A 27,793-nucleotide genomic window follows, 5' to 3' on the forward strand; every position below is an offset into this window, starting at 1 on the left:
GTCTTGTATCTAGCAATGTTTTACAAATTATGACTCCTATACCACTCCTGGAACATAAGATAATTTTAAGTGGTATATGGATGGATGTTTTAAAGTAACTATATGTTTTAATGTGTATCAGAAAAAATGTAATTTAAGTTGAAAATAAATTGATACAGGTTGAAAAAGTTGATAGAAAATTGACAAGCCAGGGTACATATATAACAGATCATAAAAGTAGATTCAAATGACTGCAATTTAGGAAAAAAGTTATGTTCTTGTTTTGCTTTGAAAATTATGTTAAATTTGTTAAACTTTTAAAGTGACCGATGAAACTAAATTACATGGTTTTTAAAAAGCTATGTAAGGATGAAAAATGAAAGTAAAAATTTCACCATATACCTACCTCCAATCTCTTTTAAAAACTTCTACTTTAGTTTTTCTGGTACATACCATCATAAGACTAGCCAATATAAATAGATGTTATTTTTTGATACTCTGTTACTACATGTAAGGAATTTAGCATAACACATTACCTCAAGTCTTTTTTTTTCTTTGTCTTTTGCATCTTTAGGGCCACACCCACAGCATATGGAGGCTCCCAGGCTAGGGGTCGAATCAGAGCTACGGCTGCCAGCCTATGCTACAGCCACAGCAACGCCAGATCTGAGCCTTGTCTGCCACCTACACCACAGCTCACAGCAGTGACAGATCCTTAACCCACTGTGTGAGGCCAGGGATTGAACCCGAATTCTTATGGATACTAGTTGGGTTTGTTAACCACTGAGCCATGACGGGAACTCCTACCTCAAGTCTTTACTTCTCATTTTTTTAGTGCATTAATCTGCTCATGCTGCCATAACACAAGATACCACAGACTGGGTGGTATTCTTCAACAACAGGAATTAGTTTTCTCACAGTTCTGGAGGCTAGAAGTCCCAGATCAATGTCCTGGTGAGATCTCTCTTCCTGGCTTTCAGAGAGCTACTTTCTCCCTGTGTAAGAAATGGCCATTCCTCAGTGTGCACACACGGAACTCTGAGGTCTCCTCCTATGAGGACACTGATACCATGGGATCAGGGCCTCACTCTTATGACCTCATTTAATCTGAATTATTTTCGCACTCCAAATATGGCCACACATTGGGGGTTAGGGCCTCAGCATATGATTTTGGAGGAGACGGGTAACATTTGGTTCATAATGGTCAGTTATTTTTAGTTATAGTAGTTATGTCAAGTTTTCTCACTCCTCTGCAGTTACCCTAGTCAGCTTTCACCTGAGCTATTGCAGTAGCTTCCTAATGGCTCCTGTATTATCTCTATCCCCTTCATAATCCATTTTCTACACTTCAACTGTAATGAGCTTGTGGAACAAAAAATTGATCGTATCAATGCTCAGAATGTATTAGTGACATCTTGTGTCCTTGGAGTAAAGATCCAAATCCTTAACCCTTCTTCCCGGCATGGCCTCTGTGGTCTGGCCCCCATCTTGTTCTCCAGCCTCATATTGTACTCCTTTTCCATGCTTTCTGGGATTTGCCCACACTAATTTTCTTTTAGTTTTCTGGGCCTTTTTTTTTTCCTTGTTAACAACCACTCTTTTTTTTTTTTTTTTTTTTTTTTTTTCAGATGGCAACTCTCATTAATTCCTGAAGGAAACCTTCCCTGATGTATCCCTGTCTGAGTCAGTACCCTTCCTCTTATAATTTGGCTTCATGAAATCTAGCACATTATTATCTTGACATTCGTGTGATCCTTTGAATTGCACAAGATGACAAGTCTGTGAACAGGAGTTGCCCTCCTGTCCATCTATCCATCCTTGTTCCCAAGCATTACATGTAAACCCTCATTAAATGTTTTGTTGAATGAATGAAAAAACTTTAAGAATGTACTAATTCTCTTTAATCTATCAGCTTTAAGTGATCTTATGGCCTTTTCTCTTGTTGTTAAGTTGATTTTAAAATTGAAGGCAGTAGGTTAAAATATTACAATTATAGAAATATTATTTGTTGAAGATCCAAATAGTATGATAGGATATCTTCTTTTCCACAATTCAGTGTCACTAAATATAGATAAAATGCATTTTCCCTTAATTCCTTTCTTTTGCTCAAAATTATGCTGTTTTATTTTTATCCCTTTTTTTATGTAGCTCATAGGGTTTTTTGTTTTTGTTTCCAATTGCTTTTCTTTTTTCTTCATGTAAATGTACTTGTTCTTATCATCAGATTAAGAATGATCAGATTCTGGAGTTCCTATCGTGGCGCAGTGGTTAACGAATCTGACTAGGAACCATGAGGTTGCGGGTTCAATCCCTGGCCCTGCTCAGTGGGTTAAGGATCTGGTGTTGCCGTGAGCTGTGGTGTAGGTCACAGATGTGGCTCAGATCCCTCGTTGCTGTGGCTCTGGCGCAGACCAGAAGCTACAGCTCCAATTAGACCCCTAGCCTGGGAACTCCATATTACGCAGGAAGCAGCCCTAGAAAAGGCAAAAAAGAAAAAAAAAAAAAAAAAAAGAGAGAGAGGGAATGATCAGATTCTTAATCATTAGTTCATTGGGAATTATTCTTTTTTTTTTCCCACTGTACAGCAAGGGGATCAAGTTATCCTTACATGTATGCATTACAATTACATTTTTTTCCCCACCCTTTGTTCTGTTGCAACATGAGTATCTAGACAAAGTTCTCAATGCTATTCAGCAGGATCTTCTTGTAAATCTATTCTAAGTTGTGTCTGATAAGCCCAAGCTCCCGATCCCTCCCACTCCCCCCCTTCCCATCAGGCAGCCACAAGTCTTTTCTCCAAGTCCATGATTTTCTTTTCTGAGGAGATGTTCATTTGTGCTGGATATTAGATTCCAGTTATAAGTGATATCATATGGTATTTGTCTTTGTCCTTCTGGCTGATTTCACTCAGTATGAGGGTCTCTAGTTCCATCCATGTTGCTGCAAATGGCATGATGTCATTCTTTTTTATGACTGAGTAGTATTCCATTGTGTATATATACCACATCTTCTGAATCCAATCATCTGTCGATGGACATTTGGGTTGTTTCCATGTCCTGGCTATTGTGAATAGTGCTGCAATGAACATGAGGGTGCATGCGTCTCTTTTAAGTAGAGTGTTGTCCGGATAGATGCCCAAGAGTGGGATTGCGGGGTCATATGGAAGTTCTATGTATAGATTTCTAAGGTATCTCCAAACTGTTCTCCATAGTGGCTGTACCAGTTTACATTCCCACCAACAGTGCAGGAGGGATCCCTTTTCTCCACAGCCCCTCCAGCACTTGTTATTTGTGGACTTATGAATGATGGCATTCTGACTGGTGTGAGGTGGTATCTCATGGTAGTTTTGATTTGCATTTGTCTTATGATCGGCGATGTTGAGCATTTTCTCATGTGTTTGCTGGCCATCTGTATATCTTCTTTGGAGAAAGACATTCTTCACATAATCCTTTACCTTCTGTTCTAATTTAGTCTGCTTTAATTATCTTTTATTTTGAAATATTTTCAAATTTACAGAAAAGTTATAAGTGCAAAAAAAAAGAATACTGGTAGACCTTTCGGATGACTTAGCTATATATATTTCATCATATTTATACTCTGAGTGTCTGTAACCATTATCATTAGTCTTTTTATGAACCATTTGAGAGTAACATGTAGACATGGTGCCCAGCCTGTGGTAAATATTCCAGTGTGTATTTCCTCTGAATAAGGACACTCTCCTATACCACTTCCAACTCTTATGAAAAAGGAAATCAGTATTGATTGTTGTAATGTTACCTTCCAGTGTTAAAGACCCCATTCAAACTTCACAAACTTCCACAACAATGTTTCTTTTTCATCTCTGGTTCAAGAGCCTTGAGCAAAATTCCATAGCAGGCCTAGGAGATAGAAACTTTGAGTCCTTCTTGGTATGTATGAAGTTGTCCTTTATGTGCCCTCACAATTGATTGGTGGTTTGGTTGGGTCTAGAAGTTTTTGCCCTCAAAAGTTGAAGGCATTAAGCCACTGACTTGTATATGCAGTGTTGCTGATGGAACTCTGATGCCAGTCTGGTACTTATGTCTTTGATAGTAAGGTGGCTTTTTTTTTGTTTGTTTGTTTGGTTGGTTGCTTCTAGAGACTTTAAAGGTTCTGTCTAAGTTTTTGGATGTTTGAAATTTCATTTTCATCCATTTTACTTGACATTTGGTGTGTCTATTTGTTCTGAAGTCTCTCGACATTTTCTATAGCTTGGGATTTTTTTCCCCCTAAAAAGCATTGCTCTCTCCTCTCCATTGCATTATTCTCTTATTATGGAAATTCTGTTAGATGTTTGGTCCCCTAGACAGATCCTTCATTTGTGATTATTTCATTTTTAACCATTTAAAAATTTTAAAACATACAGAAAAGTAAATATACACAAAATATGTACAACTTGGTGACATCACAAAGCAAATCTCTGTGTAACTACTGCCCAGGTTAAGAAATATTACCAGCACCCTGGAACCCATTCCTGCCTCCTACCCTTTCCCAATCACAACCCCCTCTTCTCTAAAGGTAACCACCATCCTTCCTTGCTGTGGTAGCCATTTTTTTTTTTTTTTTTTTGCATTTTAAAATTGTTTTACCACCTAATCTGTATACTTGCAGTTTTGCTTTACAAAAAGAAAAACCTTTACTTAATGGCATTGTGTAGCTTGCATTTATCTGGCTTTTTTCATTCAGTGTCTTTTTTTTTTTTTTTTTTTTTTGTCTTTTTGCCTTTTCTAGGGCTGCTCCCATGGCATATGGAGGTTCCCAGGCTAGGGGTCTAATTGGAGCTACAGCCGCCAGCCTACGCCAGAGCCACAGCAACGTGGGATCCGAGCCGCATCTGTGACCTACACCACAGCTCATGGCAACTCTGGATCCATAACCCACTGAGCAGGGCCAGGGATTGAACCTGCAACTTCATGGTTCCTAGTCAGATTCATTAACCACTGCACCAGGAGGGAACTCCCTCATCCAGTGTCTTTTTGTGAGACTTCTTTGTGTCGCATGTAATTTTTATCATGATATTGTATTCTTTATATAACTGTGCCACAATGTATTCTTCCATCTACTGTTGATGGAATTTGGGTTGTTTCCAGCTTTCAGTACTACATACAATGCTGCTATGAACATTTGTGTGCATGTCTCTTGGAGCACAGGTATATACATTTCTTTTGAGTCTATTAATTCTACCTAAGAGTAGAATTGCTGGATCATGGATGATTATTGTGTTTGTTCAACCTATTAGATGATACTAATGAATTTTTCAGAGTAGATTTTTCCAACGTATCTCTACTCATAATTGAGAGTACTCCTCTGTTTGACATTCTTATCAGTACTTACTGTCTCTCCTTTAGTCATTCCATTTTGATTGACGTTTGTTTACTTCTCACATGTTCCTGCCCCACTCAGCTTCCCTTTCCACTAGCTTCAGGATACCTTTCTTTGCAGCTTTAAGAGTGGGGGCATGGAGTAGGTCCCAGCCTTGTACAGAAGAGGGTCTCCCCTGAATGTTACTCAGCTTTGACTTCTGTGTCTCTGGCCCTGGAAGGCCTGGTTTCCCATATGCACTTAGTGTAGCCAGGATTTCAGTGCTTTGCTTATCTCTTTGGATGCATGCTTTCAGTTAGATTTTAGCCCAGTGATTCTTGAGAAGCTTGCCAGTTGATTCTTTTTTCTTCTTCTTTTTATTTAGGGTCGCACTGTGGCATATTGAAGTTCCCAGGCTAAGGGTTGAATCACAGCTGCAGCTCCTGCCTGTGCCACAGCCACAGCAACACTGGAACTGATGCTGAATCTATGACTTATGCCACAGCTTGCAGCAGTGCTGGATCCTTAACCCACTGAGCAAGGCCAGGGATTGAACCTGCATCCTCATGGATACTAGTCAGGTTCTTAACCCACTGAGCCACAATGGGAACTCCCCTTTGATTCTTTAAGAATATGTATTTTTAAAAAATTTTGTGTAGAATTTCAGTGTGAGGAGTAGCTCAAATAACCTAGTCAACTTTATTTCTCGAAACTGAAGCTTTTGTTTTTAGTTGAATTTCTTCTTGGATTGTTTGCCAGTGTTCATTTGCTTGGATTGTTTGCCAGTGTTAATTCTTTCTTTTGTGTTATTGATTTTTTTTCAAATATTTGGTGATTTTGTACATGGCTATGAAGTCAGAATGTGACTGATTAGGGTAGGTAGAGGCCAAGGATAAAGGTGGAAGTATTAACTTATGTGTACTTGATGATTGTACTTTATCAGGTAATCCTCTTTTGGAAACTCATTCATTCAAATATTTATTGAGTGCCTTCCGTGTGAAGGAGTTATAATTAGTTGTTTGGAATCTAGGTGAACTTGACAGATGGAGTTTACATTATAATGCAGACAGACTTTAAACAACTAACCATGCCATTATTTAATTATAAGTTGATAAATATTATAAAGGAAAAGTATGTGGAGCTATGCACATATTCAACAGAAGCACCTGATCTAGTCCAGTACTCTTTAAGTCAAAACCTCTCAAAGAGTAATAAATGATAAATATCTAGGAAAGTGGAAAATGAGAGGCCTATGAGAAGGAAAAAAGACGTATACATATATATTCTCATAAAGATTTTTTTCCTAGTAGGGCTTTACCTCTTTTTTCAGGAAGGGGTGCCCTTCTTAGAGACTTTGGCCTTCATTCAATTGACCAGAACCCTATCAAAAGGGTAACTGGGAGATCAAGGTTTAGCTTTTCCATTATGGCCACTTTTTAACTTTTAGCTCATTTCTTTTTATTGCTTACTAATAATTGTAGGGATCTATTTCATTGCTGTGTTAGCTGAAGAGCCTAGAAGCAATAACATCCTATTAGCAATGAGCACACCTAACATTCAGATCTTGGTTTCTCATACTATGAAGGACAATACCACACTTCCTTGGAGAAATAGCTGATTCTAGGATTGAAATATACGAAATTTCTTGTAGTGCCAGAAAATAGGAAGTGCTGGGGAAAAGAAAAAAAAAGGAACCCACACCAAAAACCTACAATAGTGATGGAGTATGTCAAAGGGACACAGCAGCCATCTGCAAGAGCTCCCAGTGGCCAAACCTGGAACAATTTGCATAATGAAATATAGTGACATTGGGTTATAACTCAGAGTACAACACCAATATCCATGAGTCTACACTTATATAAATTAATGTTAAAATGATGGAGAAGAGGGAGTTCCTGTCGTGGCGCAGTGGTTAACGAATCCGACTAGGAACCATGAGGTTGCGGGTTTGATCCCTGGCCTTGCTCAGTGGGTTAAGGACCCGGCGTTGCCGTGAGCTGTGGTGTAGGTCGCAGACGCGGCTCGGATCCCACGTTGCTGTGGCTCTGGCGTAGGCCAGTGGCTGTAGCTCCAATTAGACCCCTAACCTGGGAACCTCCATATGCGGTGGGAGCAGCCCTAAAAAAGGCAAAAAGACCAAAAAAAAAAAAAAAATGATGGAGAAGAGACTTATCTCCTATGCAGAAGAATTATGTAGATAGTCCTTCCTCAAGGAGGAGGGCATAACTCCCTGTGCCTTAATTATGGACTGTGCTTAATGACTTCTTTCCAAGAGTCTAACACGGAAAGGGGGGGAAAGAGCGACTTTACAATAGAGAAACCTGATGAACACCACCTTAGCCAGGTGGTCAAAGTCAGTATCAACAACAATGTTGATAGAATGTGCCCTTGATAAGATGTAGTGAGAATGGCACTTTACTTCGGCAGTCTTCCTGTCAGAAACCCACAACACCTGTTTTATTGTGAGAAGTTTTCATGGGACAATTACCAGTTGAGGGACATGCTGCAAAACACCTGACTTACCCTCCACAATACTGTCAAGGTCATCAATAACAAAGTCTGAGAAACTGTCACAGCCAAGAGAAGCCTAAGGAGATGTGATAACTAAATATAATGTGATGTCTTGGGTGGGATCTTGGAATAGAAAAGGGGTGTTAGGTAAAAACTAAAGAAATCTGAATAAAGCACAGTCTATACCATACTAGTATAAAGTATTAAGAGAAGAAATTGGGTGTGGGATAACTGGGACCTCTTTTTGCAAATTTTATGTAAGTCAAACTATTCTAAAAATAGTTTATTAAAAACAGTGCAAAAGAAGTAGAATAGACTAGCTAGTAAATGCCTTAATATATTTGTTGTAGACATAATAGGTCTAGTCAACAGTAAAAAGCAAGATGAATTTAACATTTTTGTAGATAGTAAAATGGGACAAATAGTAGGAAATATATGTTTTTAAGTATTAAATATAAGTTCTTAAGTATTTTTTTCCTTTTTAAAAAGTTCACTTTGGAGGCAAGAAAATCCATGTAAAATATAAAAAGTAGACATTTTAAACACCACTTTTAAACACAGCATTTACTGTGTTGTAAAATGCTGTCATTCATTGAAGACTAAAAAATTCTTCACACATTTAAAATTCATAGAATATATTGCTTTATAAATTGTAAATAGTACTTATTAAAATTTGCATAAAACAATCAAAGCTATATTTTACCAGAAAATAGTGATATATTCTTTATTCTGGAAATAAGGTAGACATGTCTCTGTTACCAAGAAAGACAAAAACATAAACTGTCACTAATCTAAAACTTGGGAAAAGAACTCAGAGAACCAAAGGAAAAGAGAAAATAGAAGTCAGAAAAAGGAAGTGAATACTGAAAATTGAACAAAACTGCACTTATCCTGCACTATTTCAGCCAAATTTATATCATTACCTTAAGGAAGAAAAGTAAATCAGTAAAATTAGAAAAAAGAAGTTTAATTCAGAAGAATCTAAAAACTATTAGGGAAAGTTAGCAAAATGAGTAGAGCCCCAGAAAGATTTTCTTTGAAAAAAATTTCATTTACATACAGTATTCAGCCATTCGATAAATATTAGTCAAGCATCTGTTAGGTGTTAGGCGCTATGGTAAATGCCGTGGATGTAGTGTTACTAAACACATAAACATCTCTGCTTTCATTGTGTGTTTACATTCTGGAGGAGGGAAACAATAAAAATAAATATTCCAGGAGTTCCTGTGGCTTAGCAGTAATGAACCTGACTAGTATCCATGAAGACAAGGGTTCGATCCCTGGCCTCGCTCAGTGGGGTAAGGATCTGGCGTTGCTGTAACCTGTGGTGCAGGTCACAGATGCAGCTCGGATCCCACATTGCTGTGGCTGTGGTGCAGGCCAGCAGCTGAAGCTCCAATTTGACCTCCTAGCTTGGGAACATCCATATGCCACAGATGCAGCCCTAAAATATATATATAAAATAAATATAAATATGCCAGATGGAGTATTGGTGTTGGGATATATTTGTTTACTGGGGCTGCCATAAGAAAGCACCATAGACTGAGTGGCTTAAACAACAAATTTATTTTCTCACAGTTCCTGAAGCTAAAGTCTAAGATCAAGGTGCTTTGCAAGTTGGTTTCCTTTGAGGCCTATCCAGGCAGCCGTCTTCTCCCTGTGTCTTCATGTGGTTTTCCCTTTATGTCTTAATCTCTTCTATGAGGACACAAGCCATAAAGGATTAGAGCTCACCTGGATGACCTTATTTTACCTTAATTACCTTTTTCAAGGGCCCTGTTACCATTCAATACAGTAATGGTCTGAGGTACTGGGACTTAGGACTAAACATAGAAATTTTAAAGAGACCTAATTCAGACCATAACAGATGCTATGTTATGTCTTGAGTGACATATGTACCCCTAAAGCTCAGTGGTTTAACACAACAAAGTTTATTCTTCACCCTTGTGAAATTCAGCGAGCCAGGCAACTTCCCTGGGCAGCTGCCTGATGAGGTGACTCAGTGATTCAGGCTGTTTCCGTTGTGTGGCTTTGCCAATGCAATATGTGGTTTTCACAATTGCTGCAGCAGAGGAAGATCGAGCTGGAGGGTTGCATGGTGGCTTCTATATGCTTTTGCCTACAAGTATAGATGCACCCTTCTCACAGCCTATTTGTCAGGGCTAGGCATATGGTTCTACCTAATTGCAACTGTTATGGGGGTGCGGAATGGATATTACACGAGCTGTAAATGTTTCTGCCACTGATGGTAATAAGTGCTAAGAACAAAAGCCAAGCAGAGTAGGGTGACAGATACGAGTGTTATTTTAGAAAGGGTGGTCAAAGACAGCCACTCTGAGAAAGTTACATTTAAGTAAAGTCACAAAGGAAGTGAGGAAACGGAGGAAAGTGTTCTCTGCCTGATGTGAAGAAATAGCAGGGAAGCCTGGTGGCTGGAGCAAAGCAAGTGAAGAAGATGATAGGAAATAAACGATTACATCATGGAGGACCTATCAGGCAAGAACTTTGGATTTTATTCCGAATTGGGAAAATAATGGGGGCTTACACAATTGAACTTAAGTTTTGAAAACTTACTCTGGTGATTATATAGAAAAAAAAGAGTCAGAGTTCCTGTCATGGCACAGTGGAAACGAATCTGACTAGGAACCATGGGGTTTTGGGTTCGATACCTGGCCTCGCTCAGTGGGTTGGGGATCCGGTGTTGCTGTGGCTGTGGCGTAGGCTGGCAGCAACAGCTCCAATTAGACTCCTAGCCTGGGAACCTCCATATGCTGAGGGTGCAGCCCTAAAAAGACAGAAAAGACAAAGAAAAAAAAATGTAGGATGTAAGCCAGGAAACAGAAAGGGATAGCAAGCTTCCATGCGGGGAAGCACCAGGCTGGGGTGGGGATGTAGCACTCTGCTATATGATCTTCACCCCCGTTCCCAAACCACCAGCATCATCTCTCCTTCTCCTCACTCTCTGCTTATTTTATTAAACTATGAACAATTGGAAAAGAAATTCCACATGCATCAAGCAGAAAGTCTACCAAGCTTTTGTACTTGCCAGCTCACGCCCAATGTTCACTTACCCACAGATGATCCCTCCAGGGAATGAGGATTTTCTCTCTACAGTTGTCACTCTCTTTGAAATCGATCTTTCCTCATCACTGAACCATTTCTATTATCCTATACATATTTAAACAGAAACCTTAATGCCCACATCTCTTGCCTGCTGTTGTCCTATGCCCCTGTTCCTCTTCATGGCAAAAAAGAAATACACCGACTTGCTGTCCCCATTTATTATCTCTAAAATCAGGCTTGTTACCCCACCACGTGGTCATGTTCTCAAGCTCTCGATGATCTCCAAATTGCCAAATCCAAACGTCAATTCTCATTTTATTCAACTTCTCAGTACCTATGACGAACTTAGGCCTTTCCTTCTCCCTGAAACATTTTCTTCACTTAGCCTTTAGGACTCCTGTGTTTTGTTTCTCCTCTTACTTCTGGCTGCTCCTAAGTTTCCTCTACTGAGCTTCTAATCTCTCAAGTGCCACATGACCAGCCTCTGGATCTCTCTCCTTTTTTATCCCACCAGCAATTATGCAATTCATCTCCCAGGTCAGTGACATTCAAACTGTAGGCTACACCATTATACAGTCAAAAAAAAAAAAAAAAATGAACTAGGAGCAGAAGTTTTTTTTTTTTTTTTTTTGCTATTTCTTTGGGCCGCTCCTGCGGCATATGGAGGTTCCCAGGCTAGGGGTCCAATCGGAGCTGTAGCCACCGGCCTACGCCAGAGCCACAGCAACGCGGGATCCGAGCCGCGTCTGCAACCTACACCACAGCTCACGGCAACGCCGGATCGTTAACCCACTGAGCAAGGGCAGGGACCGAACCCGCAACCTCATGGTTCCTAGTCGGATTCGTTAACCACTGCAGAAGTTTTTAAAAATGGAACAGAATAAGGTAGAAGAGAAAGGGAAAATTTGCTTCTTGAAACTTTTAATTATATACATATACTTATTTGGTCAGTATGGAAAACATATTTTGTATCCTGGGTTGATGTCAGAAAGTATGAATGAAAGTTATATTCTGTGTGATCTCATTCAATCCTGTGGCTTTAATCCACTGACCAATTTATATCTTTGTATGTTCCCTTGGAATTCCAGTGTATTCTATCCAGTTGCTTATTGTACTGTGTTGGGCACTTCAAAGTGTTATGCAAGCATTATTTCATTTCCTCTTCAAAACTGTTCAGTAGATATTATAGATGGTGGAGAAAGAGGCTCAGAAGTGTTAAGTAAATTGTCTATACAATAATGAGTGAGACAGGGCTCATCCTAGCATTGCTTCTGAGTACAGCCTAACTTATGATCCCTCTGGATTTACAAAAGGTTCTTGGCCACTTCCTATAGAATGGCAGTATTCCACGTCCATAGATCAACCATCTATTTTGCTTCCCAGACATGCTTCCTAGGCATAAAAGTGTACCAATGGAAGATACCGTTCCTGCCTTCATGAACTATCTGTTCCCAGAGGCAGTAAGAAAAGGTCAAACAGGCCTTATAACCTATTTTCCATAGAAAAGATGAATATGCACAAGATTCAGCACTATATTTTGTACTCTTTGCAGGGCTGCATTCTAGGTGTGTTCAAGAAATGAAAATGATGTTTGACCTTGTCCTATTGACCTTGAGGATTTTTTTTCTTGGCTGTTACCTGCAGCAGCTTGATGTGGGATCTCTGGCTGCAAGGGTAAAAGTGCAACATCCCAATCACTAGACCACCAGGGAACTCTCCTGGAGGATATTTTGAGTCCACTGTTTTGACCTTGTCAATTTGTTTACAAATAGGTAAGTATGCAAAGTGATCACAATTGTATGGAGGAACATGCTTATGAAATAGATCACACCTGGACAACAGAACAATTCTGGAATATTTGAAGGTATTTGCTCACAATTCATTCACGAATTTAGTAAAAAATAATACAAACTACTCATCTTTTACGCAGTTCATGATGAATATTATGGGAGAAATTGTCGGTAAAGTTCGATCTAGGAAAACTGGACTTGGTAGAAATAGTTGCTACAAACAAAGTGAGAGCCATAATCAGGAATGTTTGATGTGGACAAAAGCTGAATGCCAAATCAAATATTTATTTAGATATGTTTGTATTTACACATACAAAGGCTAATCATGAAAATTAAAATATAGTTTAAAGTAAAAATTGTAAGTTTCATAAGCTTTCCTCACACGCTTTCTTTGATGGGGGCTGGGAGAGGTAGGCTGTGGACCTTCACTCTATCTTAGCAGACGCAAACAAATGTGTTCTTAAGGCTCTCCCTTCCTCTGCAAGCTTTGAAAAAGGAAGTATTTTCCATTTTTTTCTCCAAGTTCAACAAGATAAGCCAGACCGAATTCCCTCCCCCTTCCAAAACACGAATAATAACAGGCAGTCCGGCTCAGGGGTCACTAAAGGACGAGGCCAGGGTGGCGGGAGTCGTTCCTCCTCCTTCAGGTTGGTCAGGGCGACAAGGTTGTCACCTTCGCACCGTAGACTGCGAAGCCGGAGCACAGAGGGAGCCAGCCGCTGCTATCAGCGCCGCCCCTGGAGCGCCATCGTCGCCGAGCAACGCCTCCGCCCTCCCCGGGCCGAGCTCGTGACGTATGCATCACGTGACGGGCCAGTCGGCGTCCTCCCGCGGAGGGGTGTAAACAGGCGTCGCGGTGGCCCAGCTGCAGCCTTGCTGCGTCCGCATCTCCCGCATGCTTCAGGCGGGCGGGGGCGACCCCGCAGCGAGCTCAAAGCCCACCTGAGGTAACTCCTGCGGCCTCCAGTTCTGCTTTCCCGGTGCGGCGCGCTGCAATCGCTGCCCGCCGCTAAGGAGGCCGGCCGAGCCCCCGGCCACGGCAGGGGGTGTGGCTGCCGGCTGTGCCTTCTGCGACAGGTGGGCCCATCAGGGCAGCTGCCCAGACCCGGGCTCCGCACTGCCTTCCGCGGCAGAAAAGCGATAGCGACCCCGGGCCGTGGGTTCTTCCGCCCCGGCTCTCTAAGGTTGCCCTTGGGCCAGGCCGAGCCGGAGCCGCAGGAGCCCTCGGGCGCTGAGGGCCGGGAGCTGCCAGCGTGGAATCCCAGTTGAAGTCCTGCACCGGAGGGGCTGTGAGATCTTGGGCTAGTCAGCCCTCCCCTCGGCCTGAGTTTCCACATTTGAAAAATGAAAGTCTGGACTAGGTGATTTGTGAGGACCTTCCCCTTCTGACGTGTGTGATCTTGAGAGAGACTTGCATACATGGGAAGCTGCCAGAGCGAAAGCATAGGTAGATATTTTGACTTTTTAATTGCTCAGTTTCTGTCTGTCTTTCAGTGTTTCCGCTGACACGATTGGGATTCTTGTTCATTGGGGTGAAGTTGTTAATGGAAAACTTAGAGAAAGTCATAATGGTTTATGTTATTGTCCCTCCCCCCACCCGCCCCCAAGGCTTTAAACAATACAACGGAACCTTCTTGCCAAAACCTTAATTAGAAGCCCAAATCTGTCAAAAAGATAAAACCAAAACCTGTATCTGCCTGTCTTCCTCACCCCTTCTCCGCTCGTACTTACCCCTGAGGGACCCCAGAGATCACAGGTTGGAAAGTGCTGTTAACTAGTGAATGTTTTGTGTATTTGTTAATTTGATGGGATCCGGGAGATGAATCCTTTGTGTATGTGAAGTTTTCTATAATTTTTCCGTTATTATTTTTCTATCCGTCTGACTGTATGTCATGTAGTATATTAAGCATATATACTGGAATAAGGCCCCAGAATTTCCTAGAGAGACCTTACTCTTTCCCTCTTTTCTTGCATCCTAGTCCCAGGGAAGTAAGTTTATTTTGCCGAAGTGAGACCTCATGACTGCTGGTTTGGCGGCTCAGGCACAGAATGGGAATGGAAGACTTTTTGCAAGACTTTTATTTGAGACTAACTGAATCCATTAGGGCGCTTCCTCTGAAAGTTAGGAAAGATGGGAAAGTATATGAACTAAAATCGTTAGAGTCATGGACTAATGTGAACATATTACAGATTTTGAAACCCTGGAGCAAGAGTATTTTTGGATTGTGAGAGATCTAGGTTTGGTAGAAAAAGAGTTTCATGTAGTGAGTGAACATAAGCAGAAGCTGAGGTGGTGGTGAGTAGGCGAAAAGATTATCAGGAGAATTTTTTTTTTTTAAGAGAAATACATAATTTCCTAATTTGTTGTTTTTAAAAACTAGAGTAGATACGTTTACTGAAAACTCACAGTTTGATATTAAAAGAGGGGAACTGTACTCTGACAGCTTGTCTGCTTGGTGCTTCTGTGAGGGGTGTGAAAATCAGAGGTGGAGGGACCAGGAGTGGAACCCAAGGTGAACCTAGTGGAATATGTTTTCTCTTTTCAAAGCAACCCACTTCCTTGATCTTTGGTTTAGGTTTAGACAAGTCACTTCCCTTCTTTGGGTCTCAGTTTCTGCTACAAAGTGAGGAAATTGGATTGATTTTGGCTTCCCGTAGGGTTGCCAGATAAAATACAGAACATTCAGTTAAATCTGAATTTTAGTAAACAGTGAATGCATTTTTTTTAGTATAAGTATTGCATAGGGCACGCTTTACTAAAAAATTCATTGCTTAATGTGAAATTTAAGTTTAACTGGCCTTACTGTATTTCTGTTTGCTAAATCTGGCAACCCCAGCTCCAACAAAAAGTTTTGTCTTCTTTAAATTAGCTTCAAGAAGATATTGTAGATGCATAGACAAGAGTGAATTGATTCAGCCAGTCAAGGCCCCTTGGTTGTTATCAGTAGCATTATCTAGCTGTTGAAGAATAGATCTGTTTCACTGTGTCTCTTTTTTTCCCTTCCATGTGGCAGTTCCTTTTCTGCTGTAATCACATAGTGTTTAGGTTTATACTTTTGGTAGTAAACAATTTAAATAACTGAAAGGAAAGAAAGTTGCCAAAATATTAAAAGTGACAAATTTGGGTCATCAAATGACATATGCCATTTTTTTCTATAAAAGATACTTTATAATCCTATTTATTCTTCAGTTGTGGTTGACCTCAAGGCATTTTCTAAAGTGGTGGACTGTTCTGGTGGTAAATAATCCTTTAGGATGTTCTTAGGCCTTTGGCTGCATGAAAATATGGAAATGACTGGTATATATGCTATAAACCTTTAATTTTAACTATTTGTCAGTTTTATATTTGCTATAATTTGAAGATTTTCAATGTTGAGATTCTTTTTCAGGGAGTGTAATTTTTAATTCCTCATTTTTGGAATTTTTTTTTTTTTAAACTAGGCCTGATCTGGTTTCATTGCTTAACTCACTCTGAAATTCCTGACTTTTCTAATTAATTTATTCATTTAACAGTCTACAACAACAAAAAAATGAGTGCCTTCCAAGAGCCAGGTTGATGAGGTTGATGTGTTATTTTAGTTCTTCGGGTGCTTATTCTGATAGAGGAGTTAGATCACATGCAATCCAGGGATAATGTGATGAGGGCCTTTAAGTGATACAAATGCTATGGAAATTGAGAGGAGGATCAGTGCCCATCATGTTGATAGATTGTATGGCAGAACTCCTTGAAGGAGGTGGTATTTAATCCAGGTAATGGTGGTTAAGGTAAGGTGAGGAAGACAGGTTTACAAAAAGGTGGGAAGAAGCGAGAAAGGGCAGGGGAATCCACCTGCTCAGTTCTACAAAGCATACACGTGGTTGGATTGAAAATAGTTGATACTATTGTTTACATGTAGTTTTTGATTCACTCTTCATCTGCATTAAGTATCTTAGTATGGAAGTACTTCAGGGTGTATCTATTATTAGATGCACTTCAGATGTCAGTGGAAAAATGTCTATGAAATATGTCATGCATACAAAAATGTATAATTTGTATATGTAAAGCTAAAAAAATACACCTTTACCATATCATTGAAACCTTCCGGATTGGACTCCCACTTCCTTCCTCTCAGAAGTCACCACCAGACTCAATTCTGTATCTACCATTTCTTTTCTTTTTTTGATAGTCCTTACATGTATATATGCTTCTAAAACATTGTTTATTTTTGCATATTTATGCAGTTGATGTAAATGGAATCATGCTATGTATATTTTTTTCCTGTGACTTTTTCCACTTAGGATTAGGTTATTGTATTTCATCCATGCTGTTTTTTCCCCAAGGTTCCATCTGTGCTGGTTTTTTCCAAGTGTAAGGATTTCCCTGAGGGTAAACACCTAGGTTTGGAGTTGCTGCTTGTAAGTTGTGCATATGTGCAGTTGTACTAAATATCACCAAATTGCTTTCCCATGTAGTTGTGCTAACTTACTCTCCTACCAGCAGTGTATGAGCGCTCCTGTTGATGTCCTGTCTGTGTGCTCCCCAGTGCTCAGAATGAGCAAAATGATACATCTAATAGTTTGGGTTTCTTTGTAGGATGATGAAATATGCTAAAACTGATTGTGGTGATGTCGCACAACTCTGTGAAAAATGCCAGAAACCATTGATTTTTATACCTCAAAAGGAGCCATTGGTAGAAGGAAGGAAATTAAGAAAAAACTAACAACAAAAAAAAGATGCTGTGAACAGTCCTTTGGAGAGGCCAATGTGGTAGGGGACTAAGAGTTGCCCATAGCCACATGAGTGAGCTTGGAGGCAAATCCCTCTAACCCCCTTTGTACACAGAGCCAGGCCTTCAGATGATCCTACAGCTAGCTTGATAAATCATGAATCTGAGGTACCTAGGTAAGCTGTATCTAGATTCCTGACCCATAGTAGCTGTGAGATAATAAATGTTCATTGTTTTAAACCACTGAGTTCTGGAGTAATTTGTTATGCACAATAACTAATGCATGGGCAGCAGTATTGCATTATGTGTTGCCTTTAATCCTGGTGCTGTGGAAAGCTGTGATGGTTACATTAATAAACTATAACCGACTCTTTTTTGATGCCTGAACAGGTCTTGATTTTGCCTTCATTTAAAAAATTTTTTATTGAAGTATAGTGGACTTGCAAAGTTGTGTTAGTTTCATCTGCACAGCAAAGCAAATCACTTATATATATATATATATATCCATTTCTTTTTAGATTCTTTCCCCATATAGGTTATTACACAGTACTGAGTAGATTCGCCTTTGCTATACAGTAGGTCCTTGTTACCTACCTATTTTATATATACCTATTTCATCATCATTTTGTTAAACACAATTCATGACTAGGTAGTAATAAATTTTTTTTTTTTTTTTTTTTTTGCTTTTTAGGGCCGCTCCCGAGGCATGTGAAGGTTCCCAGGCTAGGGGCCAAATCAGAGCTGTAGCTGCCAACCCACACCACAGCCACAGCAATGCAGGATCCAAGCTGTATCTGCCACCTATACCATAGCTCACAGCAATGCCGGATCTTAACCTACTGAGCAAGGCCAGGATTGAACCTGTGTCCTCATGGATGCTAGTCAGATTCGTTAACTGCTGAGCCACGATGGGAACTCCAGGTAGTAATACATTTTTGAACCATCTTCCAAATTATTGCTGTGGGGATTATATTTATAATAGTTTAAATTGCCGTGGGGATTATGTTTAGAATAGTAAATTTGCTTTATGATAATATAAAAATTTATAATCTCTATGGTTGCATTCTGCATCTTTATCAACCAGGACAGGCCATTTCCAGATCATATGGCATTTATTATATTGTCAGGATCTTCTGGTAACTTTTATATTTGAAATTTATGGATAATATCAATATATCTTAAGCAAATTTATTTTATTATTTATGCCTTAAGCAAAGGCACTAAAAAGTGATTATTGAGGCAAAACTGCAGATCCCTAGAAGGCATTCTTTTCTTAATGGAACCATATGAGGAAGTTAAAGACAATTTTTGTTCTTTTCCTTTGAATATTTATATATTCAAAGAAAGGTTGTATAACTACATGGATAAGGAACTCACAATGAGTTTTGAAACTTTATTTTTAAAAAATTAAGATATGTTTTGAAAGTTTTTTATTTTCTCTGTCCTTTTATTTTTCTTACTTTTTCAAAAATGGAAAGGACGGGAGTTCCTGTTGTGACACAGCAGAAATGAATCCGACTAGTATCCATGAGCACGCAGGCTTGATTCCTGGCCTTGCTCAGTGAGTTAAGGATCTAGCGTTGCTGTGAGCTGTGGTGTAGGTTGCAGATGTGGCTCAGATCCCACATTGCTGTGGCTATGGCACAGGCTGGCAGCTGTAGTTCTGATTTGATTTCTAGCCTGGGAACTTACATTGTTGCAGGTGCAACACTAAAAAGAAAAAAAAAAAGCAAAGCACTTACATTTATTAACATACAAAGATGTCTGAGACATTATTGTATGAAAAATACAGACCATGGAAATGTTCTCCTAAAAGTTTTGTGGTTTTAGCTCATATATTTAGATTTTGACCTATTTGGAGGGGTTAATGGGGTGTGTGGTGTGAGGTATAAGTTTAGGTTCATTTTTTTTCCTTTATGGATACACAGTTGTTTTAGTATTATTTGTTGAAAAGATTATCCTTTTCCTATTAGATTTCTCTGTCCTTTGCCCATTGGATTACTGTGGTGGTTTTCTTGGAAATCTGCTGATGTGTGTGGTCTGTTTTTGGGCTCTAACTCCTTTTGATTTTTATGTCTGTCTATGTGTCAATAACTGCTGTCTTTGTTTTTTTTTATTTTTTATTTAAAAATTTTTTTTGTTTTATTTTACTTTTATTTTATTTTATTTTTTTTTGTCATTTTAGGGTCGCACCCATCGCATGTGGAGGTTCCCAGGCTAGGGGTCAGATCGGATCTGTAGCTGCTGGCCTACACCACAGTCATAGCCACACACACAGTATCCTAACCGTTTCTGCAAACCTACACCACAGCTCATGGCAATGCCGGATCTTTAACTCACTGAGCAAGGACGGGAATCGAACCTGTGTCCTCATGGATGCTAGTCAGATTTGTTTCTACTGAGCCATGACAGGAACTCCCCTACTATCTTTCTTACTGTGTTTTTATGTATGGTTTGAATTTAGTTAGTATAAGTCCTCTACTCTGTTCTTTGTTTTCAAAACTATTTCATATATTTTAGGTTTTTATATTTTCATAAATATTTTAAAATCAGCTTGTTAGTTTCAAAAAACTTCTTGGGATTCCAGTTTTAATTGCTTTGAATCTCTAAATCAGTTTTTAGAAAACTACTATCTTAATATTGAACCTTCCAATCCATGAATGTTATAGCTCTTTATTTATTTAACTCTTTAATTTCTTGCAACATGTTATTTTAGTTTTTTAATGTACAGGTACTACACATATTTTGTCAAATTTATGTCTTAAAAACCCCTTTATGGGTTTTTTTTTTGGCTATACCCATGGCATGAAGAAGTTCCTGGGCCAGGGATCAAACCCATATCACAGCAGTGATCTGAGCCACAGCTGTGACAGCATCAGATCCTTAACCCCCAAGGCCACCAGGGAACTCCTGTTTTTTTTTTTGTTATTCTAAATGAGATTAAAAAAGTAATTTTCTGCATAGAAATGCAGTTGGTTTTGTAAATCGCCTTTGTATCTTAAAGCATTTCTAAATTCACTTACTACTTTTAGTAGTCTTTTGGTCAGTTTTTTTAGGATTTTCTACATATACAATCATTTAATAAAGACAGTTTTACTGATTCATTTCCAGTCAGCATTCTTTGCCTTCCTTTCCTCCTTTTTATCTTTCTTCTTTTTTTCGCCTAATTGAATTGGCTAGGACCTTAAGTCCAAGATGATGATAGAAATGATAAGCAATCATCCATATTTTGTTCCCAGTCTGAGGGGAAAACATTTGGTTCTATACACGATACAAAAAATCCCCAATAACTATAAAATTCTTTTAAATGTTAAGGTAGACCTAATAAAAATTAAAAAGTTCTGTACTTTATTTATTTGTTTTTGCCTGCACCCATGTCATGTGGAAATTCCCAAGTCAGGAATTGAATCTGCTCCAGAGCAGTGATACAAGCCACAGGAGTGATGATGCCAGATCCTTAACCTCTTGTACCACAAGGGAATTCTAAAACTTCTGTACTTTATTTTTTTATTTTTTTTGTCTTTTTTTGCTATTTCTTTGGGCCGCTCCCACGGCATATGGAGGTTCCCAGGCCAGGGGTCGAATCGGAGCTGTAGCCACGGCCTATGCCAGAGACACAGCAACTCGGGATCCGAGCCGCGTCTGCAACCAACACCACAGCTCACGGCAACGCCGGATCGTTAACCCACTGAGCAAGGGCAGGGACCGAACCCGCAACCTCATGGTTCCTAGTCAGATTCGTTAACCACTGCGCCACGATGGGAACTCCAAACTTTGTACTTTAGAAGATACTGTTAAGAAAGGAAAGACATGCTACATATTGGGAGCAAATATTTGTAATTCGTATATCTGACTAAGAACCTTTGTCCAGTGTATATAAAGGACCTCTGTAATGAATAAGAAGGCAGACACCCCTCAAATTAAAAAAATTGGTAAAGAATATGGATATACAGTTCACAGAAGAAGATATTTGAATTTCCAGGAGGCACATTAAAAATTCTCAACACATTTAGTCATTTATGAAATGCAATCAAAATTAGGAACAAGTGTTTGCCTACAGGAATGGTTAAAGTGGATAAGACAGACAATATCAAATGGCGAGGATGTAGAGCAATCAGAACTTACATAAATTACTAGTAGGAGTGTATAATGATATTGGCATATTGGAAAACAGTTTGTCAGTTTTCTGTTAACTTAAATACATACCTCCTGTATGACTCAACAATTCTACCCCTGATTATAAGATAAAAACTTAACATCATGAATGACTTACATCTCAATGTTTAGAGATCAAAGCTGGAAATAGCCCAAACGTCTGTCAACAAGTATACCATGAGGTACTACTCAGCAGTATAAAGGGAACCACTGATAAACTGTAAATTTTATGCTGAACTAAAGCCTCACACAGAAAAATATGAACTGTATAATTCCTTTCACATTGATCCTAAGCCAGCAAAATAAATCTATAATTAAGCAGATTAAGTGATTGTTTGTGATCAGAGATAAGGAAATTGACCATAGAGGCACAAGAGGGACTTTTTTTTTTTGTTTTGTCCGAATTTTGATTGGGTAGTTGTTGCACTACATAGACTTCTGTCAGAACTTTTCCAACATTACACTTGGGTGAATTTTGTGTAAATTGTAACTCAGTACAGTTGATTTAAAAAAAGCAAGAGTCTAGACGGCATTTATAGCATAAGTACCTATATGGGTGTATATGTACTGATTTTATTTAAAATACTTTAATGTATAAACACAAGTGTATGAAATGCCCAGAAGCATGTTCTGCATATTGTTACTGACTTGTCTAGATGGTGGGACTTTAGGTGATTTTAAAAAAGTGATTGGAGGAGTTCCTGTCATGGGTCAGTGGTAACAAACCTGACTAGGATCTGTCAGGATGCGGGTTTGATCCCTGGCCTCATTCATTGGGTTAAGAACCCAGTGTGCTCATGTGCTGTGGTGTAGGCCAGAAGCTGTAGCTCTGATTAGACCCCTAGCCTGGGAACTTCTGCATGCCATGGGTGCGGCCCTAAAAAAGCAAAAAAGTAAAATAAATTTAAAAAAATGATTGGACTTTTATATATTATTGAATTATTTTTTCAATGAGTATGTCTTGTAGGTTTTTTTTTTTTTTTGGTCATGTAGATGCTTTTTTTTCTAGATGTTTTCATCTTCTAAATATTGAATAAACATAATTATAAAATATCTTTAGAATTTAAATACTGTACTCTCTCTCTCTTTTTTTTTTTTGTCTTTTGTCTTCTGTCTTCTGTCTTTTCAGGGCCGCATACACGGCATATGGAGGTTCCCAGGCTAGGAGTTTAATCAGAGCTACAGCTGTCAGCCTATACCAGAGCCACAGCAACACCAGATCTGAGCCGCGTCTGCAACCTACACCACAGCTCACAGCAACTCTGGATCCTCAACCTACTAAGCGAAGCCAGGGATCAAACCCGAAACCTCATGGTTCCTAGTCGGATTCATTTCTGCTGCGCCACAACAGGAACTCCCCTAAATAATGTTACTCTTTAATCACTGCTAAGAATAAAACTTTACACTACATTTGATGCCCTTGGTACCCCTTCTCACCCCATTCTTTTACTTCCCTACAAACAGAACTGCTAACCTAAGATTCACGCTTAATATTTCTTTGTTTTTTAAGTAGTTTTACCATATCTGTGTTTTTTCTATCCGTGTTCTGTTGAACTTTATGACTAGAATTATACTAAGTGTGTACTTTTGTCACTTATTTTTGTCCTATGTGAGACTTGAGGCTCATCCATATTTTTATGTATGGCTGTAGTTTGTTGATGTTTCATTGTATTATATTATGTTATATGACTATTCACCATTTTACCTTTGTATTCCTGATTGAATTATTGGGTTGTTAGTTTTTTTTTTTGTTTTTTGTTTTTTGACATGAGCAGTGATGACGTGAACATTTTGGGTGTGAATTCTGATGCACTCAGGCAAAATTTTCTCTGGATATATGGTTATTCCTAACCATAGCTGCTGGTTATGCATTTCAACTTTTCTAAAAGTATTTTTTAAATTGATCTGTAACTAATTACCACAAATTTAGAGGCTTAAAACAGCACATATTTTTATCTCATATTTCTTTAGAGCAGAAGAGAGTTAGGCTTGCCTGACTTATCTGCTCTGGGTCTTGCAAGGCTGAAATAAGTTGGGTACACTCATTCATAATTTGTTCAGCTTTTCCGCTATTAGGGGATATTTTGTGTGCTCAGATTTTTCTCTTTTTTAACAGTGTTGTAGTGACCATTTTTGTAATATGTCTTTGAACATTTGTGGGGGTGTTCATATAGTATAGAGTCCTAAAAGTGGAATTGTCTGATAAAGGGCATTTAAATTGGTTAGCGGCAGTTGTCCCAATTTTTATTTCAGTTTTCATTTTCTCTAATAATATTTACCTTTTCCCCATTCCCTCACTCATATTATCTGTCATTTTTTTTCTGTGTTTTAAAATTGATGTTTAAATTTTTATCAAATTAATAGTTGGATATTTTTTTTTGTCCTTTTAGAGCCACTCCTGTGGCATATGGAGGTTCCCAGGATAGGGGCTGAATCAGAGCTGTAGCTGCTGGCCTACCTCACAGCCACAGCAATGCTAGCTCTGAGCCTCATTTACGACTTACACCACAGCTCACGGCAATGCTGGATCATTAACCCACTGAGAGAGGCCAGGGATGGAACCCACACCCTCATGGATACTAGTTGGGTTCTTTACTACTGACACATAACGGCAACTCCAGTAGTTGGATGTTTAAAAAAAACCCAGTTAACATAAAGGCTTGTTTTGAAAAATAAAGGCAACTTCTGTTTTCTTGTTTCTAATGGGGGGGGGGTTACCTCCATATTTTTAAACTTCATGCTTATCCCACTGTTATTGGTTTATTGATTTATCAACTTTATTTATTTGCTTTTTAGGGCCACACTCATAGCATATGGAGGTTCCCAGGCTAGGGTCTAATCCGAGCTACAGCTGCCGGCCTATGCCACAGCCACAGCAATGCCACATCTGAGCCCCGTCTGTGACCTACACCACAGCTCATGGCAACACCAGATCCTTAACCCACTAATCGAGGCCAGGGATCAAACCCACAACCTCATGGTTCCTAGTTGGATTTGTTTCCGCTGCGCCATGATGGAAACTCCTGATTTATCAACTTTAAATATTATGCATTGCCTTCCTGTTTTGAGAATTTGGGCATCTTAAACATCTCATTTACCTAGTCTCCATTCCAACTATGGTTATAACCCCATTTTTATTAAAATCAGTAATCAGTATTTAGTCAGTAAACACTTAACTATTGTTTAGCTATACAGCCAAGTTATAGTCTGGGACTACATTTTCTTTCTTACGTATCTTTTGAAGGGTAATTACCTCATTTTTTTCACCTACACGCCTTTTCATGTAAAAATTCTTAATTTTAACAGGTTATCTATCATATAGTCTACAATATCTTCTTTTCTATCAATCTCTATACTGTTCTGGATATTTTTCCTCCTAAAGACTTCTATCGTCCTGCTTTGATGTGAATCTGAATTCTTTAGTCTTGCTGCTCAGTCACTGTGGGATACCTTTTCTCTGGGCCATTTGGTTTCTCCAGAGAATCATCTGTTCTCCCACTGTGCAGTATTTTTGGTGGTTTAAGGCTCTTGCTCCTCAAAGTGTGTTCCTTAGGCCATCCACATTGGTATCATTTTGATGCTTGTTAGGAGTATAGAATCTTAGGCCAAATCCCAAATCTGCTCTGTATGCACCAAAAATTTTGAAAGCACCCGGCACTGCTGTGCCGTGGCAACAGCAGTAATAGCAACAACAAAATATTTTTGTCATGTAAAGTCTAACATGGGTTGGATGTAACTCCATGTGAGCTGTGCCATCTGGCCTCCAAGATGGCAGTGGAAGATGGCTGTAGGATCTCAATGAATGTTTTTAAAGTCCAGGCCTGGAAGTGGCTGACATTACTATCCCCATACTATATTGATCAGGAATCAGTCACATTGCCTCTAACATAATTGCAAGGGAGGCTGGAAAATGTAGTCTTTTAATTTGCCCAGGAAGAGGGAACTCTGTAGGGGATAAGTATCATCAACCCTGTTCCTATTGGCCATTCTGGTCCCCAAACTGCTTTATTCTTCTTCCCACGTATAGGGCATGCTAACCCTCTATCCAAACATGTCTTCAGTTCAAAGTACAGGCATACTTTGGAGATATTGTGGATTCAGTTACAGACTAACAGAATAAAGCTAATATTGAGATAAAGCAAGTCATACAATTTTTTTTTGTTTCCCAATGTGTATAAAAGTTACATTTTTAAATACTGTAATCTGTTAAGTGCGTAATAACATTATGTCCAAAAAACCAATATAATACCTTAATTAAAAAATGCTCTATTGCTAAAATGTGCTCACTATCATCTGAGCCCTCAGTGAACCGTAATCTTTTTGCTGGTGAAGGGTGTTGCCTTGATGTTGATGGCTGCTGACTGATGAGGGTGAAGGTCTCTGAAGGTTGGGGTGGCTGTGGCAGTATCTAAAAATTAGACAACGATGAAGTTTGCCATATTGTTTGACTCTTCCTTTCTTGAACCATTTCTTGGTAGTATACAGTGCTGTTTGATAGCATTTCACCCACAGTAGAACTTCTTTCAAAATTGGAGTCAGTCCTCTCAAACCTTGCCATTGCTTTATCAACAAAATGAATGTTACATTCTAAAGCCTTTGTTGTCCTTTCAACAGTCTTTTACAGCTTCTTTACCAGTAGTAGTTTCCATCTCAAGAAGCCACTTTCTTTGCTCATCCATAAAAGAAACTCCTCATCCATTAATGTTTTATCATGAGATTGCAGCAATCCAGTCACATTTTCAGGCTCCACTTCTATTTCTCTTGCTATTTCTACCACATCTGCAGTCACTTCCTCCACGAAGTCTTAAACCCTTCTTAGTCAGCCATGAGAGTTAGAATCAACTTCCAAACTCCCCTTAGTTTTGATATTGGACAACTTCTCATGAATCGTGAATGTTCTTAGCGACATCTAGAGTGATAAAAATCCTTGCCAGAAGGTTTTAAATTTTGCCCAGATATAGCAGAGAAATCCCTATCTGTGGCAGCTGTAGCCTTCTGAGGTGTATTTCTTAAATAATAAGATTTGAACGTCAGAATTACTTCTTGGTTCATGAGCTGCAGAATGGACGTGTTAATACTCATGAAAATAACAATAATCTCATTGGATATCTCCCTCAGAGCTCTTGGGTAACGAGGTGCATTGTCAACGAGCAGTAATATTTTGAAAGAAATCTTTTTTTTTTCTGGGCATTTGGTCTCAACAGTGAGCTTGAAATATTCAGTAACATGTTACAAAGAGATATGCTGTCGTCCAGGCTTTGTTGTTCCATTTATAGAGCAAAGGCAGAGTAGACTTAGCATAATTCTTAGGGGACCTTAGGACTTTGAAAAATGAGTAACGTCTTCAATTTCTAGTCACCAGCTGCATTAGTCCTTAGTAAGAGAATGAGCCTTTCCATTGAAGTCTTGAAGCCAGATATTGACTTCTCTCTAGCTCTGAAAGTCTGAATGACACCTTCTTCCAAGAGAACATCCTGTTTTGTTTTCATTGAAAATCTGCTGTTTAGTATAGTCACCTCATTAATTATTTTAGCCAGATTTTCTGGATAACTTGCTGCAGCTTCTGCATTACAACTTGCTGCTTCACCTTGCAGTTTGCTCTTATGGAGATAGCTTCTTTCCTTAAACCTCAAAACCCAGGGATCAAAACTGCCACAATAGCAGAGACCTGAGCCTTAGCAGCGACAATGCCAGATCCTTAATATGTATCCTTTTTTTTAAGATTCAACATACAAGTGATATCATATAATATGTCTTTTCACTGTCTGACCAACCTCACTTAGCATGATAGCTTCTAGGTCCATCCATGTTGCTGCAAATGGCATGATTTCATTCTTTTTTATGGCTGAATAATATTCCATTGTATATATGCACCACATCTTCGTTATCTATTCTTCTGTCAGTGGACATTTAGGTTGCTTCCATGTCTTGGATGTTGTAAATAGTGCTGCAGTGAACATTGGAGTGTATGAATCTTTTTGAGTTAATAGTTTTCTCTGGATAGATGCCCAGGAGTGGGATTCCTGGATTGTATGGTAGTTCTGTTTTTAGTTTTTTGAGGAACCTCCATACTGTTTTCCATAGTGGTTACACCAATGTACGTTCCCACCAACTGTGTAAGAGGGTTCCCTTTTCTCCACAGGCTCACCAGCACTACTATTGGTAGACTTTTTGATGATGGGCATTCTGGCTGGTGTAAGGTGGTACCTCATAGTGGTTTTGAGTTGCATTTTTCTAATAATTAGTGATGTTGAACATCTTTTCATGTGT

The 27,793-nt window shown here is 39.1% G+C and overlaps 1 protein-coding gene across 7 annotated transcripts in view; it reads left to right on the top strand.

Moving 5' to 3' along the window:
* Positions 13,460–27,793, top strand: part of MARCH8 (membrane associated ring-CH-type finger 8) — a 129,286-nt gene continuing 114,952 nt past the window's right edge. For 3 of the 7 annotated variants that reach the window (XM_013983459.2, XM_013983467.2, XM_013983465.2), the window contains exon 1: positions 13,979–14,109. The gene's annotated coding sequence lies outside the window, so the exon portion shown is untranslated. Of the gene's footprint in view, positions 14,110–27,793 lie in introns of all 7 variants that reach the window. The other 4 variants (XM_005671227.3, XM_013983460.2, XM_021073812.1 and 1 more) reach the window with 4 other exon arrangements.

The sequence above is a fragment of the Sus scrofa genome, chromosome 14, assembly GCF_000003025.6.
Source record: "Sus scrofa isolate TJ Tabasco breed Duroc chromosome 14, Sscrofa11.1, whole genome shotgun sequence".
Taxonomy (NCBI): Eukaryota; Metazoa; Chordata; class Mammalia; order Artiodactyla; family Suidae; genus Sus; species Sus scrofa.